The sequence below is a fragment of the Mirounga leonina genome, unplaced genomic scaffold, assembly GCF_011800145.1.
Source record: "Mirounga leonina isolate KUSES-001 unplaced genomic scaffold, KU_Mleo_1.0 Mir_165, whole genome shotgun sequence".
NCBI lineage: Eukaryota > Metazoa > Chordata > Mammalia > Carnivora > Phocidae > Mirounga > Mirounga leonina.
This window is the reverse complement of record NW_023270415.1, coordinates 37,602,468-37,609,604: the sequence shown is the minus strand read 5'-3', so window position 1 is coordinate 37,609,604 and position 7,137 is coordinate 37,602,468. Positions and strand designations below refer to the sequence as shown.

Below are 7,137 nucleotides of genomic sequence, written 5' to 3'. Positions count from 1 at the left end.
GGGGGCGGGGCCGGAGCCAGGGCGGGGGGCGGGGCCGGGGGCGGGGCTGGGGCCGATCGGGAGAGCGCTCGGGTCTCCGAGGCGGGGGCCGGTGCTCAGGCGGGGGCCGATCGGGGGCGCGATCGGGGCCGGGCAGGGGCAGGTGGGAGACGGGGAGGGGGGCGCGGAAAGGGGAGCGGGGGCGGGATCGGGGCCGAGCAGGCGCGGAAAGCTCGGCCCGGCCAGGCGGGCGCGAGGAGGGGGGGCGGAAGGGGGAGCAGGGGGCGGAAGGGGGAGCAGGGGGCGGGGCGGGGGCTGGAGCCGGGAGAGGGGAGCTGGGGTGGCCCGGGGCTGGAGCGGGGAGAGGGGAGCCGGGGCGAGTCTAGGTGACTGCGACGCCCCGCGCCCCCTACCTCGTCTAATTCGTGGTTGGTGTGGCGCTGAATCATACATACATCATCAGAGTAGTAACATCTTGGATTTAAAACTCAGCCTCCCTTGTCCAGGGGCGAAGCGCTTGAAATCCAACAAAAGGTGCAGCTTCTGGGCGGCTTTGACTTTCCGCGGGACACGCTGCCCCCTATCGCCGAGAGGCAGATGGGCTTTGACCTAGGGTCCCACCTTTGCTTTTCTCGCAAAGGGAGTAATACACAGGTTAGAAGCCAAGGCGTACCTTTAGTACATCATTCTCCATCTTAGTGTCATGTACCGGTTGACATGCTGCATAAACTCAGATCACATTTTCTTCCTCACTTCTAAAATGTGACTTTTCATACCTGACACAGCATTATTGTGACGATTGAAAGAGGATGGATGTGAAGCCCCAAGCTCAGGCTGATGGTAGGTGACACTGAGAATTTACGAAGTGGTGAGAAAGAAAAACAAAAAGCAGACATTCAGAACCTGGCCTGGCACTCATAGGTAGTCCATACTAATCTCCTTTTAAATATAAACCATCTCACAGAATACCAACCTCACAACTTGACTCCGAGATCAGAAGGTGAGACAAAGCAAGCCAACTTTATAACTTTGTCTAAGCACAAAGAGAAGATCACGGTTGTTACCCACCAAAATACCTAACAACCTGTCTCTTGGCTAAAATAAGTGACTATTTCTTTACCAATTACAGCTTTTACCTCATTCTAGTATCCCCTCACTCCAGATAAGATTTACTGAGATCTTCCTTCATAGAATTGCCCTTGCTTTCTGACAGCATCCAACCTAGGGTGAACCGCCTACTTCCTTAGACCCTCTCTTTAATCATCCAAACAAAGTCCAAATCCTATAACAGGTTCTTTCTAACACCCTTTTACTTAGACACACCTTGGTAAACCATGGTGTCCTTCCTTGCTGCAAAAAATAATGAACCCAATTTGTTTGATCGTAGGTGTGTCCCTGGTGGACTCTGGCTGGAGGGCATTGACAGTGCCCTTACAGTATTAGCTCATTGTCTCACCTTAGGTCCCCCCAAAGCAGATCAAGGAACAAGGATCCAGTGCAAGTGACTCATTTGGGAACTTTGGGAATCACCAGTGGGGAAGAGAGGCGGGCGATACAGGGTAAGTTATTCAGCTAGCTGACACTGTGGGCAATTAGAGCTAACACCACAGAGGAAACTCTGGGAGAAGATGGAGAAAACATGCTGTTATGGACTGAATAGTCATAGTTTGAAGCCCTAACCCTCAAGGTGATGGTATTAGGAGGGGGGGCCTTTGGGAAGTGATTAGATGAGTGCCCTTATAAAAGAGATCCCAGAGAGCTAGCTCATCCCTTCCAACATGTGAGGATGCAAGGAGAACTGGGCAATCTGCAACCAAGAAGAGGGCTCTCACCAGAACTTGACCATGCTAGCATCAGACTTCCTGCTTCTGCAACTGCGAGCAATAAATTTCTGCTGATTATGAGTCACCCAGTCTATGGTATTTTGTTATAGCAGCCTGAATGGACTAACAGACTTGCCTCAGAGAAATCTCACCTGAGAAATGAGGGAGCTGGAGTATTTACACACCACTCCTTTTCCAATGGCTGAGGGCTGCTAGGTGTAGGTGTTGATTCTCCAGACTGTCTCCCCTGTGGACTTGGCATCAGGGCTTTGGTGAAAGATCTCAAGAAAAGAAATGCAGGCACTGTAGTTGGTATACATGCTGCCTTGAAGTGGTAAGGCCCAAGGGATCTAAGAATGGAATGCCACACTATCAACCATCCTCATTTAATTCTCACAACCCTATAAGGCTTATTATTCTTTTCCCTATTTCCCAGAGGCATAAACCAGAGTAGGTGAGGAACTTGCCTCAAGCTCCACAGCCTTTAAGTGGTAGGGCTGGGCTGGGATTCCAGCAGTCCAGCCCTAGAGCCTGTACTCTTTACCACTGTATTTTTTTTTTTTCCTGTTAGAATGTAACAAATTACCACCTCCTTAGCTATAACAAAAATATGTCCTCATTTGTTGATGTTTGACTGCTGGTAGCTTTTAAGCCTCATCCCTCCCTTTCTCTTATGTCTTGGGTCAGCTGGGCAAGTGAACAGAAAAGCCCAGATACTCTCTCCTTCGGTGCTGCAGTCAAGCCCCTTCTCACACATGGATACCCACACTCTGACCCCTAACCAGCCCCTAACCACAATAAAACCCCCCAAGCCATTCTTTTTTCCTTACTGTATTAATTTTCCAGGGCTGCCACAGTAAAGAAGCACAGACTCCGTGGCTCAACCAACAGAAATTTTTTTTTTTTTTTTTTTTTTTTTTACAATTCTGGAGACTAGAAATCTGATATCCAGATGTTGGTGGAATTGGTTTCCTCTGAAGCCTCTCTCCTTGGCTCATAGATGGTGCCTTCTTACACTGTCTCCACATGGTTTTCTTTCTTTACATTTCTATGTCCAAATTTCCCCTTCTTATAAGGACACCAGTCATATTGGATTAGGGGCAACCATAATGACCTCATTTTAACTTTATTCTCTCTTTAAAGCCCTATCTCTAAAATAGATGATTTGATCAATTTCTCAAATTCTAAGGTATTGGGGGTTAGGACTTCAACATATGAATTTGAAGGGGACACAATTGAGCCCATAATACTTGCTCTCTCAAACCATTTTTAGATCAGCTCAGGAGGCCTGCTCTGTCCTCCCAAATAGTCTCACTACATAAATAATAAACATTTTTATATTCTCATGGTGTGTGGGTGTGTGTGTGGCATCATTAGTCTTGACATCCGAACTAAATTTGGGTGGGAATCCATCTTGTTTCCACAGAGATATTACAGCATTCGTGTCTTAAAATGATACATATTCATTATGTCACATTTTCTATGGGTCAGAAATCCAGATATGGTCATAGATAGTCCTAGACAGACTCTAGGACTGTCCAGGTATGCTCAGGCTCTCAAAAGACTGCCATCAAGTTGTCAACTAGGCCGTGTTTTCATCTGGAGACTCACCTGGAGAAGAATCTGCTTCCAAGTTCATTCAGGTTGTTGGCAGAATTCATTTCCTTGTGCCCGTATGACTGAGGCCCGCAGCTTTTGCTGACTGTTGGCTGGAGGCTACCCTCAGCTTTCACAGGTCACTTATAATTTTTTCTATATGAGCTTCCTCAGGGTGACTGTTTATTTTATCAAGCTTGCAAGGAGAATTTCTCATCTCAGAGAGGCTCCAGTCCCTCTTTTAAGGATAACCACCTGATTAAGTGAGGCCCTCCCAGAATAATCGTAATATCCTTTGATGAACTAAAAATCAGCTGATTTAGGGCCTTACTTACATCTGCAAAATCCCTTCACCTTTGCCATATTCTGTAGGCTAGAATCAAGTCACAGGTCCCATCTGTATTCAAAGGGAGGGATTATAACTGAGGTGAATACCAGGTGGTAGGGATTATGGGGACCTCTTAAAATTTTGCCTACCACAACCACTAGGCTATACATGGGAAGGAAAGGTGATTGGACACATTTTAGGTAGACCCACACTTTACCACCAGTCAGAGGAGAAGAGCCGTGAAATATACTCAGGCAGGGAAGACACTGGGTACTCGGCTTAACTGATTATGCACCAAGCTTTGTACACATTGGCAGAGGGTTGGACTTCAAGAGAACACGCCAGCGAGGGAAAAAAATAACCACTGTGAACTGAATACCAGAGAGGTCTCCCCAAAGGCCTGTGTAAAACCTGGGGCTCTTCTCATGATTCTGAGAGGGAAGGAGAGCAGGGCACAAAGACAAATAAAAGTAGGAATGAAAACAGTTATCTTAACCACTAATGGTACGATATCTTACTTTTGCAAATTTTGGAAAATAAATGGCCCTGGCATCTTGGAAGGGCTGTATGTTTAAGGGGCCCTGAAGTTTACCAGCTCCAGGTCCATCCACCTTTGCCCTTACTACACATTTTCATAGAGCTCCGAATTTTCCTTTTGTAGCTCTTTTTTTTTTTAAATCAAACAATTTTAATCAAGTGAATAGTAAGCAGTAAAAGTGCAATTGCATGAAGAGCCCCATATTTCACATGTTCAAACTGTTTTCCAGTGTCTTTACTTGTAAGGTGTTGAAGGTGGGACCCACTCTTGACTCTTCTTTCTAGTGGTAGAATAAGGTACATATTGTTCTGGAGTGCCACTCACATTGAACTTATGGTTTGTCCAGATGAATTTACGAGCAATAGGTGGTCTTGTTGTTGGAGGATCATCGGTCATACAGGGAAGCCAGCGATGCCATTCAAGGGGGCACCATGCTTCCATCCACATCCCAAAGTGTGTTTTTGCCATTCATTTCAGTAGTATATATAACCCATCGGTGATGGCCAAAAAACTGCTTGTTGTCTTCATAGTATTTGTTTCCATATTTGTCTTCCCCCACTAAGGTACCAACCCTCACATCATTTGCCCTGAAGAAACCCGTAGATAGCCACAGAGGCCGCCGTGGCCGCTGACCTGCTGCAGCCCACATTTCAGGACCTGCAAGAGCTCCATCTTGTCCCGTTGGCCCAGCCTCCCGGGTGCGATGCTCAAAACGCCCTTTTGTAGCTCTTAATACAATTGCAGTCGTGTCTCTCTTTTATATACTAGGGTGTGGGGGTGAGTGTCTTTTTTTAAACCATCCTTCTATCCCTCACATCTAAGAAAAGCTTGGTACATAGTGAGCCTTCCACAAATATTTGCTGGAGGAATAAGCATTGAGGCCGTTGCCATCTTGTAAAGGCAGTAGCATAAATATAATTTAGAGAACTTGTAGCACTGTTAGGCATGACTAAAGAATAAACTGGGGGCATGAAAAAAAGAGGCCACTTCCAAATGTAAGGAGTTATTTCAATTAGGCAGGAGCCAAGGGGTTTGACTTCAATGCCTGAGGGTGTATTACTCCTGAAAGCTAATATTTCTCAACTTTTTCGTGTGTCAGGTGGTGCTCAGCACCCTACGTGTGTCCTAGTCTTCACAAGCATTTGTGGTTTATACTATTCTTATCCCCATTTGGAAACTGAGACACAGAACAATTAGGCAAACTGAGAAGCTAATAACTAACAGTGACAGAGTCTGAGCCACCCAGGCTGGCCCTGGGGCTCCAGCTGTCAGCCATTGCATTGTTCTCTGCGTTATTGGGGCATAGACGGGGGAGTCAGACTCCTGGACCTCAGGGAGAGCTATAAGGCTCACTAGATGTGTCACAGTTAGCCAATTAAGAACTTTTTCTGTTTCATTTCCTTATCTGTGAAGTACAGGTATTAAGAGTGCTAACCTCAGAAGGTTTTACTCAGGTTTAAATGAAATAATATATTTAAAGCACTTACAACAGGGCCTGGCACATACAAAACAGCAGAAAATGCTCACTATGATCCTGCACTTAGAGACTGAGCAGTAGGTAACCCAGAGCTAAGGGAAACCCTGAAATCACTATACAATGGTTTTTCTTTTTTCTCATGGAACCACAGGCTGTAAATATTAAGATTTTTTTTTTTTTTAGATTTTATTTATTTGAGGGACAGAAAGAAAGAGCATGAGCAGGGGGAGGGGCAGAGGGAGAGGAAAAGAGATAAGCAGACTCCCTGCTGAGCAGTGAGCCCGATGCGGGGCTCCATCCCAGGACCCTGACATCATAACCCGAGCTGAAATCAGACACTTAACCGAATGAGCCACCCAGGCGCCCCAAGTTCAACAAGATTATCACCCAGAAGATACACTACCCATGGAAGAAAAAAAGCGGAACACCTACAAAATGCCTTGCTCAAGCATTGTCTAGAAATTTCATATCTTTGTTAAGAGAGTTCTACAGACACCTAATATGAAGTGTCCAAAATAAGTTTACAAAGTTGTGTTTTGATTAAACCAAGGCCCACAGCTTCTGTCCCAGGGGAGGAAGTTGAAGAGGGTGACGATCAGTTTCAATCAGCTTGGCAATTAAGCAGTGTAAGCTCTCAGCTGTCCTGGGAGCTCTAACGGTGGATCAGAAACCAGCCCCCTGTCCCAGAGGCAGGGTGAGACTGAAGAAAGAGACAGGCCACTCCATGTTAATAGGTAGCAATTTTAATAATAGCAAAGGAACTTACATATGAGGCTCGTCTTAGGTGAATGGACAGCAAGACGGATGGGTCCCTGCACCTGCCCTCCAAATCTTAAAAGCTTATAAAGAGGCCCTAAGTGGGCTCCATCGTGTGTATACCTGCAGGCGTTTTCAACATCACATCACATCAAAGGCTATGTCCTCAGAGTAGCCTCTGGGAGCAGGAAAGGCAAGTCAAACCCACATTCCAAGGGCAGGGGAGGGGGTAAGGAGCCTGCAAAGTGCCCTGGTCCAGATCACGGGTCAATTGGTGGTCATATCATTTTCCATCACGTTCCCTAAAGAATGGGAATACGCATTAAAATAAGAGACAGGGGCGCCTGGGTGGCTCAGTCGTTATAAGCGTCTGCCTTCGGCTCGGGTCATGATCCCGGGGTCCTGGGATCAAGCCCCGCGTGGGGTTCCCTGCTCGGCGGGGGGCCTGCTTCTCCCTCTCCCACTCCCCCTGCTTGTGTTCCCTCTCTTGCTGTGTCTCTGTCAAATAAATAAATAAAATCTTTAAAAAAAAAAAAAATAAAATAAAATAAGAGACAATTCTCCCTATTGAAAATAAGGGAAAAGACTCCCTTTTTTAGAACATTACTTTAGAAAGCTTGTCATTATAAATTCTTTATGG

The 7,137-nt window shown here is 46.2% G+C and overlaps 1 pseudogene; it reads right to left on the bottom strand.

Moving 5' to 3' along the window:
- Positions 1–4,498: 4,498 nt before the first annotated feature.
- Positions 4,499–4,936, bottom strand: LOC118014745 (annotated as a pseudogene).
- Positions 4,937–7,137: the final 2,201 nt, after the last annotated feature.